The following is a 17,328-nucleotide window of genomic DNA, read 5'->3' as shown; positions in this document are numbered from 1 at the left end:
CTATAGATTCAATGCAATCCCTGTCAAGCTACCAACAGTATTTTTCACAGAACTAGGACAAATAATTTCACAATTTGTATGGAAATACAAAAAACCTCGAATAGCCAAAGCAATCTTGAGAAAGCAGAATGGAACTGGAGGAATCAACCTGCCTGACTTTAGGCTCTACTACAAAGCCACAGTCATCAAGACAGTATGGTCCTGGCACAAAGACAGAAATATAGATCAATGGAACAAAATAGAAAGCCCAGAGATAAATCCACGCACCTATGGACACCTTATCTTTGACAAAGGAGGCAAGAATATACAATGGAGAAAAGACAATCTCTAACAAGTGGTGCTGGGAAAACTGGTCAACCACTTGTAAAAGAATGAAACTAGATCACATGTATGGATGTAAGAGTTGGACTGTAAAGAAAGCTGAGCACTGAAGAATTGATGCTTTGAACTGTGGTGTTGGAGAAGACTCTTGAGAGTCCTTTGGACTGCAAGGAGATCCAACCAGTCCATTTTGAAGGAGATCAGCCCTGGGATTTCTTTGGAAGGGATGATGCTAAAGCTGAAACTCCAGTACTTTGGCCACCTCATGTGAAGAGTTGACTCATTGGAAAAGACTCTGATGCTGGGAGGGATTGGGGGCAGGAGGAGAAGGGGATGACAGAGGATGAAATGGCTGAATGGCATCACTGACTCGATGGACGTGAGTCTGAGTGAACTCCGGAAGTTGGTGATGGACAGGGAGGCCTGGCGTGCTGCGATTCATGGGGTCCAAAAGAATCAGACACGACTGAGTGACTGAACTGAACTGAACTGAGATCACTTTCTAACACTGTACACAAAAATAAACTCAAAATGGATTAAAGATCTAAATGTAAGGCCAGAAACTATAAAACTTCTAGAGGAGAACATAGCCAAAACACTCTCTGACATAAATCACAGCAGGATCCTCTATGACCCACCTCCCAGATTATTGGAAATAAAAGCAAAAATAAACAAATGGGACCTAATTAAAATTAAAAGCTTCTCAGACCTTTCAACGCAGACTGGACCTATACTACTGGCTTTCCTGGGTCTCCAGTTTGTAGACACCAGATACAAATCCCAGGCTGAGTAGGATTTCTCAGCCTCCACGATTGTTTAAGCCATTTCCTTATAATAAAAGTCTGTATCTCTTAACTTTCTATATCTGTATATGCTGTTCATTCTGTTTCTTTGGAGAATTCTACTTGTAGAGCATGGCGGTTTCTTTACTTTCTTATTTTTATATATTATTTATTGACTTCCTGCTTTAGAAAATGAACATTGACTTTTCTTTCTCTCGCATACCATGGAACATGCAAACATATTCTCTGTTCTTATGATAATGTGATAAATTTTGATGTTTGCCTTATGACCATGGAAGGTGAGTTGACTGAATTCTTCTACTGGAAGAGCCCAAGTTATTAGGTTTTTTATTTCTTTACTTTTTATAGGTCACTTTTCTTCTAGAGGAAACCTCCAGTTTGTGATCTGGAAAGAAGTAAGATTGACTGCAGTACTTCATGAAGCTAAGTAAAGGAAAGTGGACAAATGGCTCACTATTCACTGTATAGACTTTAACCCAGTCTCTTGTTTGTAGTATGTTGCTGTTATCTTCACCTCGGCTGTTGTCCTTAAATTCACATTCCCTCTGGTTCTCATCTCCAGGGAATAAACTTAGAGGCTTCTCTTGCATGGATTGGGAGCAGTTGACTGTCAATGCAGAGTGAGGGGTAGGAATCTGGAAATCTCAATGCTTCTTGTACTGAGGTTCAATGAAGCCTTCAGTTTCTAGCCACAACCACATTGCCACTTTTTAGGAACAACCACTGTCTCTGATTCCTGAAATGTTCTGAGATTCCAAGTCATGAATTGAGTTGTTCCCTAGATTTGCCCACTGCTGACTTGGGTTTTGTTTTCTGTCTTGCTCATAGTTACTATTTGACTGTTTTCCAGTTTCTTAGTTATGTTGATGTTATTACCTCATCTCATGCTGTTCTTGCATGTTTGTGTATTTTCTCTGTTGATCTATTTTTTTTCCCCTTTTCATTTTCATGCAGATTTGGAGAGGAGCAGTTGTAAACCAGAATGCTTAATCTATCACATTTAACTTGCAATGACTCAATGACTTTCTGATTGCCAAATCTAATGGCTCCTTTTAATCCTCCTTCTTCTAGATGCATTTACAGAATTAATTAGTAGTAACCCTTCCTTTTGTTAAACTCTCTGCTGCCCTGAATTTGATTTTACTTTTATGTAACAGCTAATGTCTTTTGGACAACTACTCTGTGCTGGGCAGTGTGTTAGATAATGTTCAGAGACACAGAGATGAATAAAAAGTCAGCCTTTGCAATGTGTGTAATTGACATGGAAAGAGACAAATTACAGTATCATTTTAGAAGTGCTTTAATCATGGCATCCAGCCCCATCACTTCATGGCAAATAGATGGGGAAACAATGAAAACAGTGGCTGACTTTATTTTTCTGGACTCCAAAATCACTGCAGATGGTGATTGCAGCCATGAAATTAAAATACACTTACTCCTTAGAAGGAAAGTTATGACCTAGACAGCATATTAAAAAGCAGAGACATTACTTTGTCAACAAAGGTCTGTCTAGTCAAGGCTATGGTTTTTCCCGTGGTCATGTAGGGATGTGAGAGTTGGACTATAAAGAAAGCTGAGCACTGAAGAATTGATGCTTTTGAACTGTGGTGTTGGAGAAGACTCTTGAGAATCCCTTGGACTACAAGGAAATCCAACCAGTCCATCCTAGGGGAGATCAGTCCTGGTTGTTCATTGGAAGGACTGATGCTGAAGCTGAAACTCCAATACTTTGGCCACCTGAATCAAAGAGCTGACTCATTTGAAAAGACCCTGATGCTGGGAAAGGTTGAAGGTAGGAGGAGAAGGGGATGACAGAAGATGGGATAATTGGATGGCATTACCGACTCAATGGACACGAGTTTGAGTAAACTCTGGCAGTAGGTGATGGACAGGGAGGCCTGGCATGCTGCGGTTCATGGGGTCACAAAGAGTCGGACACGACCAAGCGACTGAACTGAACTGAACCATAGAAAAAGGAATATTAAACATTGTTTGGGGGAGCTCGGAATAAATATGAATTCACAGGCAAAACTATTGAAGGAAATCATTCAATAATAGTAATAAAATGGTAACAGTAGTTAGAATTATTTATACTTACCATATTTCAGGCACCGGGTGGAGCTAATGTGTGGGTTCTGTACCACTTAACTCTCCTGCCCCCTACAGAGGAGCAGTGTACTTGAAACAATGACTCATAAAGGTATTTGGCATCATGATGTTAGGGAGCAAATTGTAGAGACTCTATCAGATCGTTTATTTGTCCAATATCTGTTGAGAACCTCATATATGCATTATTCTAGATGCTGGGTAAAGGAATTTAGGAAGTAATATTATCAGATTCTTTGAGGCAGAAAATGCTGCCACTGATGAGAAATTTAGACAAGATCAGGGAAGGACTGGTGGCACAGGGGCTGGGTAGGAGGGTTGATGTAAATTCATAAGTGGGAGATGCTGAAGCCTTGGATTAAGGCAGTAAAAATAGAGATGGAAAGAAAAGATTAGATTCAAGAGACGTTTAGTGACGTGTAAGTGCAATCATTTGGTGAGGAATAAAAGAAATAAAGAATAATTCAAATTTCTAGAGGAGGAATAGATGCCATTTACAGAGGGAGAAAGGCAATTTCTGAGACAATATTAGAGACTATATTACATTTGGGTGCTCTTGGGTGACAAGGTATACTTGGAAGTAGAGATGTGTAGCACAGGAGGAAGCCATCTGGAGAGAAGAAAAAGATTTAAGGTTCACTCGATGGGAGGCAGAGCTACTCAGACACTGAGTTAGGACTGGCCAAGGATGGTAAGTAAAAAGAGAACCAAAGTTGTAAGCACTCAAGGGCCCAACATTTCATAGAGTGGATAGAGGACATAGTACATGCAAAGAAGACAGGATAAAGAAGCAGAAAGGTAGGAGGTTGAGGTGTATGAGGCAGGTAGTAAGCCAAGACAGGAAAGAATTCAAAGAATGGGAATAATCACTTGGTGGGGACTGTAAAGATAAGCATTGGACTTGGCGGTTATGAGATCATTGGCTGCTTCAGCAATGGTAGTTTCGGAGTAGGCTATGCCAGCGTTCTATCTCTAGTATTGTGTACCCAATTATTCTAATACTATCTAAAACAATTCTTTGACATTGTCTCTAAGTTTTTGTAGTGTCTTGGGATTATAACTCATTTGGCTTAGCAAATCTGAACTATGTGCTTTTCTAATGAAGACAACAAAAACTCATGTTTGTACAAAGTATAAATTTTATAGCACTGAATCCCTGGAAGATCTATATCCCTCTTCTGGATGGGTTCAACAAGGCAAAGTCGTCACACTGGCAGCAGTGTAAGCTCCTTATGAATAACTTCCAGGAAAGCAAACGGTGAGAGTAGAACAGCAAAGCATCATGGGATTGAAAAGCACAAAGTTTATTTCTGTTAGTTGTGAGTCTATCCCACCTACACAGATCCCACAGGCCAGTAACATGCCCAGGAAGTTCTCAGGCTCAAAGCAAATTCTTAATAACCACTCATACCTTCACTTATATGCACTCAATCACCCCTCTGCAGAAATTGCTCCCTGTTTAAAATGTCAAAATTATGTAGTATTCTCATTCTTGGGACTTAACCTTCAGTTGTTAGTGACACATCTTTATTAATGATATTCTTAGTGCGTTTATTCTTATTAACGTAAAACACCAAAAATTTTCAAATATGCATTCAGTCTCTTTTCCAATATGTAATATGTACTTATGACTTGGCTTAATAACCTCCTCTACTACTTTACAGTAGATTTCCTTTCTGACTTGTAACAACTCCAACACTTCCCATACATTAGTTCTCTGAACCACATATCTCAGCCTTTGGGTTTCAATCACTTCATTGTCTTGTTTTTCCTTCTATTTACAGCTTTAAAGATTATTTGATAGAGAGGACAAAAGAAAAATGGCTCTGAAGAAGTTCTGTGTTTTCTCTGCCATCTGTTAACATTATACCATCTGCTTCAGATACTGATCTAACCCTCATTTTCAGTGCTTTTGAAATTAATCTCTGTTTCTTTTTCTCCCTTGCATCCTTTGTGATTATGTTGTCAGAAACCCCCTTCCTCCCTCCCTCCTTCCTTCTCTCCTTTTCCCCCTCCTTCCTTGCTTGAGAGGCGCATTCTCTTGGAATACTTTTTAGTGTCTTGCATCAAGCAATCATGCACATTTTTCATAGAAAATGCTTGGAGAAATGTATTTTCAGTCCAGGATACCTGATTGTCTGTGCTCAGGCTTCATTTCCTAAATTCCATATGTGTGTAGATGCATATGTGTGATGCTTGCTGACATGGGTTAGAGGTAGGGGCGTGTGTGTAGGGTGAGTGGGATGGGGGTATGCTGGGAGGAACAGAAAGGTAGAAATGTGAACACCTCTGGTTTGTGTTCTAAGAGATCTGATGACATCACGATTAGTCTAATTTCCCAAAATAGAAATTCTCACATCACTCAAGACTTTTCTGATTTCTCATTCCTTGCTTTCAGTTAGTCCCAGACTCCTACTGATTCCACCCCAGCATAGCTCCAAGACACCTCTACCTTTTACTCCATTGCTACCCTCTCCCTTAGTTAGTTAGGCTCAACTAACCTGGGCAGTCACATGCCTTTAGATAGCACAGGTCCATTTTTTACAATCTTCTTCACCTGTTTTGTAATCACCTGTCTTATACAACATTCACATTAACTCCATCACCATTATCACTGTTGATAACCTCAACATCTACCTAGATGGTCTAGTTAGCAACAGGCCTTTCATTTATACAGCCTCCCCAACTATGATATTTTTCCTTCATCTTTTTCAGCAATCCACTCTCACAGTCATCACCAGTAACTCTCCTGCCTCCTTAATATTGATTCAAACATTTTACTATCTTAGTATTTCTTAGCCCTTTAGCTTCCTTGCTCCAATATTTCTGTTTGAACAAATCCCCCAACTTTTAAGAGGCCTTCAGTACATTTGCCTTATCTCTTCTTCATTAGTCTTAATTTCTTGGCTTTCCTTTTTACTCATAGAATTAGTCTGTTCAAAGACAATTTGCTAGCTCTTTAATTGGAGACAGCAGCTGATGTATTTCTCTAAGTGAAAGAGTCACATGTTGTAAGGCTGAATAACCTTTAAGATTGCTCTCTATCCTTTTGAATCCTAGTAGGAATGAAAGGAAATGCTTTTAAGACAAGAAAAGCAACTAAAGATTATAGTCTACTACTTCTCCAGGCAGGATTTGGGCCATTCTGACCAGAGCAAATTAGTGGTTGTTCTAAAAATTTACAGACAGCAGGCACAATAATAGCAATGTGAATGAAGTCTATTTTTTCTAGTTCTCTTCAGGAGGGTCATTCACATAGATTTCTCTTTCACAAGGTCCCTTGTTTCTGATTCTTACTGAGGAAATCCAGACATATAGGGGTTGTAGACTTTCCTTGGTGTCTAAGGCAGATACCACACCAAAGCAGACATTCCTTTAGTGTGTTTGTGTGTGTGTGTGCATGCGTGCACGCATGTGCACACGCTCAGTCATGTCCAGTTTTTTGTAATCCCATTGATTGTATTTCCGTGTGGCTCAGTAGGTAAAGAATCTGCCTGCAATGCAGGAAACTGAGGTTCAATCCCTGGATCAGAAAGATCCCTTGGAGAAGGAAATGGCAACCCACTCCAGTATTCTTGCCTTGGGAAATCCCGTGGATAGAGAAGCCTGGCAAGTAGAGTCCATGAGGTTGCAAATATTCGGACACAGCTGAGCAACTAAACCTCTGGACTGCATGTAGCCCACCAGGCTCCTCTGTCCATGGAATCCTCCAGGCAAGAATGCTGGAGTAGGTTGCCATTTCCTTCTCCAAGGGATCTTCCTGACCCAGAAATCAAACCTGCATCTCCTGCATTGGCAGGAGGATTCTTTACCAAAGTACCACCTGGGAAACCCCTTCCTTTCATGTGAAGTGAAAGTCACTCAGTCACAGTGGACTCTTTGCAACCCCATGGACTGTCATGGAATTCTCCAGGCCAGAATACTAGAGTGGGTAGCTGTTCCTTCTCCAGGGGTTCTTCCCAACCCAGGGACTGAACCCAGGTCTCCCGCATTGCAGGCAGATTCTATACCAGCTGAGCCACTAGGGAAGCCCAAGAATTCTGGAGTGGGTAGCCTATCCCTTCTCCAGAGGATCTTCCTGACCCAGGAATCAAACCAGGGTCTCTGGCATTGCGGGCGGATTCTTTACCAGCTAAGTTACCAGGGACACATTTAATTAATTGAACCTTTTTCAACATTTAGCTAAAAGCTAATCAGATATTTACATTTTGAATGTACCATGGCTCCTAACTTCAAAAACCTTTAGCATCATGGCTTTTATCTACCAGCTTTATTATCCGAGATCTACAAGCTTTAAAGGCATCAATAGATAATCTGATGACCCAGGAAAGAAGGTTTCCCTGCATAATATTTGCTTGAAGGACCTCTTATCAAAATAGCCCCTCTTCTCAGCACCGTTTGGCAGAACTGAGACCTCTGTCCTTATGAAAACACTTGATTTTCTAGACTTCTGTAACATCACACTCAGTTTTCTTTCTATTTCAATGGCTACTTATTTAGTCCTCTTTTCTAGTCTTGTCTACCATCCATAAAATATTAAAGCACTCCTTGAACCTGTTCTTGTCTTTCTTTTTTTACTAATAATCTCCCTCAATGATCACTTCCATGTTTATTGCTGTAAATGTTGTCTGTAGATTGAAGTCTATCAAATGGCTATGACCAATCCTTACCTCTCTCCTGAACTGTAGAATTTTATATTTGACTATCTTATTGACATCTATGTTTTGAGGTCTTTATGGTCACCTCAAGCCCAACATGTTCAATCTAGAATCATTGTTCTTCCTCCTAACCTCAGAATAACACTATTCACTCTGTTGTCAAGGCCAAAATTCTAGGCATTGTCCTTGATTTATCCTCTTTCCTTTAATGTGAAATCCAGTATGTAAATAAGTCTTATTGATTAGATAATTAATAAATATAATTTAAATATGTCTTGAATCTGAGTTCCTCTTATTACCCCCATTAAAAAATACCCACATTGCAAACCTCTGTTTCTCAGTTGTGATATTTAGATACCTTTCTAATTAATCTCTGTGCTAATCCTTGCTTTCCTACAAAGATCATAAAATACACAACAGTTCAAGTGATCTTTCTAATATGTAAATTGTATTTTGCATTTTCTTTTTGAAAATCCTCCAGTGGCTTCGCTTTGCAACCTGAGTAAATTTTACATGCCTATTATACAGAGTGAAGTAAGCCAGAAAGAAAAACACCAATACAGTATACTAACGCATATATATGGAATTTAGAAAGATGGTAACAATAACCCTGTGTACGAGACAGCAAAATAGACACTGATGTATAGAACAGTTTTATGGACCCTGTGGGAGAGGGAGAGGGTGGGATGATTTGGGAGAATGGCATTGAAACATGTATAATATCATATATGAAATGAGTCCCCAGTCCAGGTTTGATGCACGATACTGGATGCTTGGGGCTGGTGCACTGGGACGACCCAGAGAGATGGTATGGGGAGGGAGGAGGGAGGAGGGTTCAGGATGGGGAACACATGTATACCTGTGGCGGATTCATTTCGATATTTGGCAAAACTAATACAATATTGTAAAGTTTAAAAATAAACTAAAATTAAAAAAAAACAAAAAACAAAACTTCTTACCCTGACCTGTGTTTTCAGGCCTTCTGCCTACCTTTCTGCCACAGTCACTCTCCATTGTCTCTCCTATTCACTCTACCCTAGTCACAATGCTCATTTCTTTTGTTTAGAAAGATTTACTCCTATTCTTTTTTTTTGGTGGGGGGGTAATCTCTGTTTCATCACATAGGTATTATTTCAAATGTCATGTCTTCAGAGAGAACAGCTACACTTTTTTGAACAGAAGCAAAGATGGAGGACTTGTGTTAACCTGATTTTAATTTTTCTTATAAAGTGACAATGAAGAAGTCAATGTGGTACTTTTTTAAGGATGGACACATGGATCAATGAATCAGAATAGAGACTATAGAAACAGACTTGCCCTTATGGTTGACTGATATTTTTTTATAAAGATGTCAAAGAAAGTCAATGGAATAATGATGGTCATTTAATATATAATGCTCAGCTACTTGGGCATCCATATGGAGAACAATGAACAATGACGAGTACCTCACTCCACAGAGAAAAGTTACCTCAAAATGAATAATAGACATGTAGGTAAGAGATAAAGTTACATTCCAGAAGGGAATGTAGGATAAAACCTTTGTGGCCTCAGCATCACTCCTTCCAAAGAAATCCCAGGGCTGATCTCCTTCAGAATGGACTGGCTGGATCTCCTTGCAGTCCAAGGGACCCTCAAGAGTCTTCTCCAACACCACAGTTCAAAAGCATCAACTCTTCGGCACTCAGCCTTCTCCACAGTCCAACTCTCACATCCATACATGACCACAGGAAAAACCATAGCCTTGACTAGATGAAACTTTGTTGGCAAAGTAATGTCTCTGCCCCTCAATATGCTATCCAGGTTGGTCACAACTCTTCTTCCAAGGAGCAAGCATCTTTTAATTTCATGGCTGCAGTCACCATCTGCAGTGACCTTGGAGCCCAACAGGGAGGCCTGGCGTGCTGCAATTCATGGGGTCGCAGGGAGTCGGACACGACTGAGCGACTGATATGATCTGATAAAGTATCATCACATAAGGTGTGAATAGGTCAAACAGGATCTACTGATGGTCTAAAGGAATCTGTACGGAATCTATTCAGTCCATTGAGGGCACCTCTCTCTGATGTACTTCATAACTGAGGATGCCTGTTGAGCCAATTATGAGTAAGAATTGGCATCACCTGGAATTTCTTGATAATCCTAATTTTTTCTAATTAAATTTGTGTGCATGCTAAGTCAAAAAAACAAAACAAAAAAAAAACCTTTGTGGCATGTGGTGTGATACTTTTTTTAAAGCAGGACTCAAAACCCATTAACTGCAAAAAGAAATATTGATAAATTGGGCTTTATATAAAAAATACTTTTCCTCTGTGATATAAAATGTTACGGAAATGAATAGAAACATACTTGGAGAAGATATTTGTAAAACGTACATCTGATGGATTATGTTTAATAAGTATAATAAAAACTCTTACAGCCCCCCCCCCCCCAAAAAAAAACCTGAATTAAAATGAGTAAAAGATTTGAATAGACACTGGCCAAAGAAGAGATATGAATGGCAAACAAGCACCTAAAAGATTTGCAACATCATTACCCAGCATCATTTTAGCATATTCAAAATCATTTGGCATTACGGAAATCCAAATTAAATCCTCAAGGAGGAGCCACTACTTGCCTATTAGAATAACTAACACAAAAACATTCTGATTAATATGCAGAACAACTAGAACTATCATTCTTTAGTGTTGTGAATATAAAATAGTACATCTACTTTGGAAGACAATTTGGCAGTTTCTACAAACACGTACTGCTCTCCAGCAACTCCATTCTTAAGTATTTACTTAACAGAAATGAAGGTCTACATAGAGGTTTACAGAAAAGTCTTTATAGAAATGTTTATGGTAACTTCATTCATAATTGCAAGAATTGTAAACAGCCTAAATGTCCTTCAACTCATGAATGTATACACAAATTTTCAGTGCATCTGTACAATTGGCTATAACTCAGCAACCAAAGGAAGGAACTACTGTTAAGTGTACCAGCACTAGTGATTTTGGAAGTGTATGCTAAGTGAGAAAAGCCAGACTCAAAAAGGCTACACAGGGAAATGATTCCATTTATAGGACACTTCAGAAAAGACAAAACTGTGGAGAGTAAACCGATCCATGATAGCCAGGACTATAGTTCCCTTCCGCTGTATTTTTCTTCTCACACATTGTATTTTTCAATTCTATTAGTTTGATTTGAGCCTTTCTTATATCTTACATGTTTCTGTTTTTTGAATATGTGGAACATAATTATAATAAGTATAAAAAAGTCCTTGTTCACTAATTCTAATATATGTGTCAGTTCTGGGTTCATATTCATGTCCTCTTCATTATATGTCATGATTTCCTCTTTTTCATGGCTGTTAGTGTTGGAGCAAGTTTTAGACATTGTGAATTTCGTCTGTTCAGGCTTTGATTTTAAGCTTTGTTAGGTTGGAAGCTTTTTTTTTAAGATGGCAGAGCAATGTTTGTTTTAGGACTTATAATTCTCCTCCTGAGACAGGACCATTCTGTATACTCTACACCATGCCCATGTCTCTTTTGAACTCTAGCTGCCTTGGTATTCTTGCACCCCAAGAATTCTTGCACCTCGGTCTCTTTAACTTAGGGAATATGCCAGTCTCTTTCTGGGTTTCTTTTCTCTGCCTGGAAACTCTCAGCACAGCAAACTGGGCAGTAAACCACAGGGCTCATCTATTTTCTGTCTTTCAGGGATCACTGCCCTTTGTTTCTTGATGTGCAGTGTCTTGAGAAACCATTATGTATTCTATATGGTTTTCTGACTAAGGTGAGAGGATAAATCAGGTTCCTGTTAATCCATCTTGGTCAGAAATAAAAGTCTATGGTATATGTTTTTGATACTGCTATGGTTCCTTTTTGTGTTTTATCATGAATGAATTGATTTTTCCTACATCAGTTTTTTTTTTCAAGAAATTTTCTGAGAGGGCCACATGGAGGTCAAGATAGTGTTCTAGTTTTACTTTTGTTCAGAATTCAAAATTCCTTTTCCTTTCTGTTGCCAAAGAGCAGGCTGCTTTATTTAACTATAGTTTCTTCTTTTCTTTTCTAGTATTCTGTTTATTTTACTTCACTGAAGCAAATACAGTGGAAGGGAAATTGATTTACTAACCTATTTATACCCAGTTCTTGCACCCCCTCTTTATCAGGAGATACAGTTTTTGAACATCAGTTTGTACCTCTGATGTTTACAAATGCATTTGGAGAGAATTTTTATGTATGTTCTTCACTGAGGACATTCCACTCTGAATTTTATTCCAAGAGTCTTCACTGTCTACTCTCTTAACCTTAATTTCTTTAGATGATCCTTACATATAATTTAGAAACTGGAGATATCTGTCTTCATTGGAAAGAATGTTTGCATTAAAAGTTCTCCTTGTTGGTTTTGGATGATTTCCATAGGGGAGAGAATGTAAGATACTGATTTATGAAAATTGTTCATTCTGACAGTTTGTTATTTTTTAAATTAAAAATGGGAAGCTTAAGTTTCCTCATTGGAAAAGACCCTGATTCTGGGAAAGATTGGAAGCAAAAGGAGAAGAGGGAGGCAGAGGATGAGATGGTTAGATAGCATCACCAAATCAATGGACGTGAATTTGAGTAAACTCCAGGAGATAGTGAAGGACAAGGAAGCTTGGTGTGCTGCAGTCCATGGGGTTGCAAAGAGTCAGACATGACTTAGCGGCTAAACCACAACAAAGTTTCCTAATATGAAGGGGGTACATATAAAGAATTTATATGATACTATTAAGTAAAATTGAGTTGACAAGTGGCATTGGTAGTAGATACTATTAATATTTTGGCAAATACTCTAAAGAAAAATGGGAAAGGAAAAGTGAGCAGGAGTGTCATCAAACTGGGCAACTTGAATGTTAAAGTTATGAGTGGTTTCAGTTTTCTTCTTTGTGATAACCTCTCATTAGTAATTTTTAAACAAAACAAAAAAAAAAAAACCATGTATTTCTAGTGTAAAATTGTCATGACCCAAATTGCAATATGTGCAGAAGTCATGTCAAAAACATAACAGCTTAAAGTGTAAATTAGGTATTGCATCATTATTTCACATTTTCTTCCAAGAAAATATTGTGAAGGTGCATATAAGTTTACATTAGAATACTGACATCATTGACATCATTAAAAATGGCAATAATTCTCATTTCTTCCTATAACAAACAATGTCTTTTATTTATTTATTTATTTTGATCTTTAAATCTTTTTTTTTCTTTTTTTTTTAAATTTTATTTTATTTTTAAACTTCACATAATTGTATTAGTTTTGCAAATATCAAAATGAATCCATCACAGGTATACATGTGCTCCCCATCCTGAATCCTCCTCCCTCCTCCTTCCCCATACCATCCCTCTGGGTCATCCCAGTGCACTAGCCCCAAGCATCCAGTATCGTGCATTGAACCTGGACTGGCATCTCGTTTCATACATGATATTTTACATGTTTCAATGCCATTCTCCCAAATCTTCCCACCCTCTCCCTCTCCCACAGAGTCCATAAGACTGTTCTATACATCAGCGTCACTTTTGCTGTCTCGTACACAGGGTTATTGTTATCATCTTTCTAAATTCCATATATATGCGTTAGTATACTGTATTGGTGTTTTTCCTTCTGGCTTACTTCACTCTGTATAATAGGCCCCAGTTTCATCCACCTCATTAGAACTGATTCAAATGTATTCTTTTTAATGGCTGAGTAATACTCCATTGTGCATATGTACCACTGCTTTCTTATCCATTCATCTGCTGATGGACATCTAGGTTGCTTCCATGTCCTGGCTATTATAAACAGTGCTGCGATGAACATTGGGGTACATGTGTCTCTTTCCCTTCTGGTTTCCTCAGTGTGCATGCCCCGCAGTGGGATTGCTGGATCATAAGGCAGTTCCATTTCCAGTTTTTTAAGGAATCTCCACACTGTTCTCCATAGTGGCTGCACTAGTTTGCATTCCCACCAACAGTGTAAGAGGGTTCCCTTTCCTCCACACCCTCTCCAACGTTTATTATTTGTAGACTTTTGGATCGCAGCCATTCTGACTGGTGTGAAATGGTACCTCATAGTGGTCTTGATTTGCATTTCTCTGATAATGAGTGATGTTGAGCATCTTTTCATGTGTTTGTTAGCCATCTGTATGTCTTCTTCGGAGAAATGTCTATTTAGTTCTTTGGCCCATTTTTTGATTGGGTCATTTATTTTTCTGGAGTTGAGCTGTAGGAGTTGCTTGTATATTTTTGAGATTAGTTGTTTGTCCGTTGCTTCATTTGCTATTATTTTCTCCCATTCTGAAGGCTGCCTTTTCACCTTGCTGATAGTTTCCTTTGATGTGCAGACGCTTTTAAGGTTAATTAGGTCCCATTTGTTTATTTTTGCTTTTATTTCCAATATTCTGGGAGGTGGGTCATAGAGGATCCTGCTGTGATGTATGTCAGAGAGTGTTTTGCCTATGTTCTCCTCTAGGAGTTTTATAGTTTCTGGTCTTTTAAAAATAGTGTCATCAATGAGACAGTCTTATCGAGTCATTTAGTGGGGATCAAATTTTACTGTGGGGCTTCCCTAGTGGCTCAGTGGTAAAGAATCTGCCTGCTGTTGCAAGAGACATGGGTTTAATCCTTGCATCAGGAAGATCCCCTAGAGAAGGAAATGGCAACCCACTCCAGTATTCTTGCCTGGGAGATTCCCATGGATAGAGGATCTTGGTGTGTTACAGTCCATGGGGTCACCAAAGAGTCAGACATGACTTAGTGACCACACAACAACAACAGAACTTTAATGTCGATCACATTTTACCTCATACTAAAGACTTGAAGGGGAAAAAGTGACAGTGGACATTAAAGGTTACTATAAAGTTAGATGATGACATATTTTTTCCTTCTAAAAATAATATAGAGCTTCACTGTTTAATTTGTATATGAGAGTTTCTTCCAACTACCACAAAAGTATCTGCCTTCTATAGATGATTTACATTGTTTCTATTATTTTCTATCAGCTGGATAGGCTGCCTGTTTAACTTACTACTGGAGTTTCTAATCATTGTCACTTTTCTCTACCCTATGTAAGATGGCAGTAGTCCAGGATTACTGTGAGAACCTGAGACAGACCTCTTTATATAGGGCACATAAGATGATGATAGCTCTTTGATTTGAAGTAGCATCTGTCGTTGCAGTCTGTACTGGTCACAAGTTTGTCATTTTAGAACTGTATCTGAGCCCTTGATTTACTGTTCTTCATTACTGCCATTGATGGCCAGACGCTCAAAACTGTGATATTTATATGTGTATCTCAGTTTTGCCAAACATTCTTGTTCTGTGCTTAGTAGGTATCTGCTGCTGCTGCTGCTAAGTTGCTTCAGTCGTGTACAACTCTGTGCGACCCCAGAGACGGCAGCCCACCAGGCTCCCCCGTCCCTGGGATTCTCCAGGCAAGAACACTGGAGTGGGTTGCCATTTCCTTCTCCAATGCATGAAAGTGAAAAGTGAAAGTGAAGTCGCTCAAGTGTGTCTGACTCTTAGCCACCCCATGGACTGCAGCCTACCAGGCTCCTCCATCCATGAGATTTTCCAGGCAAGAGTACTGGAGTGGGGTGCCATCGCCTTCTCCAAGTAGGTATCTATGTATCCTCAACTATTGTACTCACTGAAAATGTAGAAAGCACTGGTGTAGCCATTAAACACAATCCAGATATTTGGAACAAACTTGTATCTGGGGTTAATTTCTTCAATTCAAAAAGCTTTTATGAAAAGCCTTTCGTCTTAGGCACTGAAAGTACAGGAGTGAATAATCAAAGCCAAAATGTGTCAAAACCCTCTGACTGAAGACCATCAGAAATATATCTGTAGTCAATGAAGGTTAATTTATAGGTTTATTGCAATGAAGGAGACCACATACCATGGAGGAGCATGGTGCTTCACAATAGAATAGTGTTAAGAGGGATTTATTATAGGATTTGAGCTTGTGTCTGGTAATTTTTTGAGGAAGATTTGAGGAAGGTTTAAAGAAGTTGAGTTTGCTCTGAATTGAATGCCATCAGGGAGCAGGAGATTATACAATTGGATGTTTTACTGAGTCTTATCTAGAAGGCTGGAAGAATAATGTGAGGCTAAGCATATCATTGGCAAAGAAACAGTTGTTAGTCACGTTAGCCAGGAGAGGACAATGTTTGGTAACTTTCGTTATTCACACTGTCATCTTATTTTGTTTATGTTCTGACAAGTTCATGCAGTAGTCATTTTCATCTTGTTTTATCAGAGTCACAGACTTGTCTGATGTCAATGCTCAGTGTGGTTAATTTCAAGAAAAGGATGCCACAGTTCAGCTATGAATGCCAGGCCACCTCATGATATCACCTAGACTTAGCTGTTAGTGTTAGGTGTGTTTGTGCCTGTTAAGAGTTTGGTTTTGTTTTGCTTACCTGATTAATTAGCTAGTGAGGAATATAAATCCTTATTCTGATAATTAAAATACATATGTAGGGGTTCATATGAATGAATTCCCTTCTGAGAGTGCATTTGTAAGTCCAGTTTGTTCATAAGTCCAACAAAATTGGCCTAGGTACCCACTAACACAATCAGCTGTATAGTACTGTACTGTAATAGGTTTATAAATGCAAATAATACATTAAAAACAAATAAATTTGAAAATCAGGAAAATATTTTTAATCTTACAGTACAGTATCTTAAAAAGTATAATAGTACAATATAGCAGCTGGCATACAGGAGCTGGCATCAAGTGAACAGGAAAGAAGAAATACTGACTGGAGGAGGGAGAGAAGGTGGGAAGATGGTAGAGCTAAAGGATCATCAGCAATAGGAGATGGAGGGCAAGCTACAATTTCACTCACACCTGATGTTGATGGCACAGGTTCTGGTTTCTTTGCTGGTTTCATTTCTGTCTACCCTCTTGAAGAAATGACCCACTGATGTCTGAGTAGTATAGTAGCTCTTTATTCTCTCATCATAGATGACGCAGTAACACTGGATTGCTTTCTGAATGGCTGCTGTAACCTTCGTGTACCATTCTACTTTCCGACCCTATGCCTCAAAAGCTAACAGTGCCTCCTTAAATAAAGAATATTCCTTTGCCATTTCCTGCATTGTGAACCACTTCTTCAGTTACTTCTTCCTCTTGTCTCTCTTCATCCTTTCTCTGGGCCTCCAGTTCCACCAGGTTTTCATTAGTAAGCTCCTTGTGTTGTGCAGCAAGGAGTTCAGTGAAGTCATCCTCTTGCAGATCTAGCTCCAGCTTCTTGCTGAGGGCCACTAAGTTGCTGAAGACCTCTTTGGACTCCTCATCCACCTTCTCAAGTCCATGAAAATCGTGAACAATTGGCGGGCAAAGGTTCTTCAAGACCCCGTTCATGGTGATGGCTGTAAACTCATGCCAAGCAAAGTCAATGTTTTTTATGGCTTTGTAGATGTCATGAAAGTGAAA

At 39.0% G+C, this 17,328-nt stretch overlaps 1 protein-coding gene across 23 annotated transcripts in view; it reads left to right on the top strand.

Annotated features, from left to right (window-relative positions):
- PRR16 (proline rich 16) overlaps window positions 1–17,328 on the top strand; it is a 1,143,323-nt gene that overhangs the window by 107,341 nt on the left and 1,018,654 nt on the right. Inside the window, exon 5 of one of the 23 annotated variants that reach the window (XR_015167100.1) lies at window positions 15,218–15,460. The exons of 20 other annotated variants lie outside the window; for them this stretch is intronic. The gene's annotated coding sequence lies outside the window, so the exon portion shown is untranslated. Of the gene's footprint in view, window positions 1–1,472; window positions 2,368–15,214; window positions 15,461–17,328 lie in introns of those variants that run through there. 2 more of the 23 variants (XR_015167099.1, XR_015167094.1) reach the window with 2 other exon arrangements.

Source organism: Bos grunniens, chromosome 7 (assembly GCF_055505025.1).
Source record: "Bos grunniens cultivar Pamir isolate PY7600 chromosome 7, Bosgru_T2T1.0, whole genome shotgun sequence".
Taxonomy (NCBI): Eukaryota; Metazoa; Chordata; class Mammalia; order Artiodactyla; family Bovidae; genus Bos; species Bos grunniens.
The sequence above is the reverse complement of the archived record's forward strand: the minus strand, read 5'-3'. Positions and strand labels throughout refer to the sequence as shown.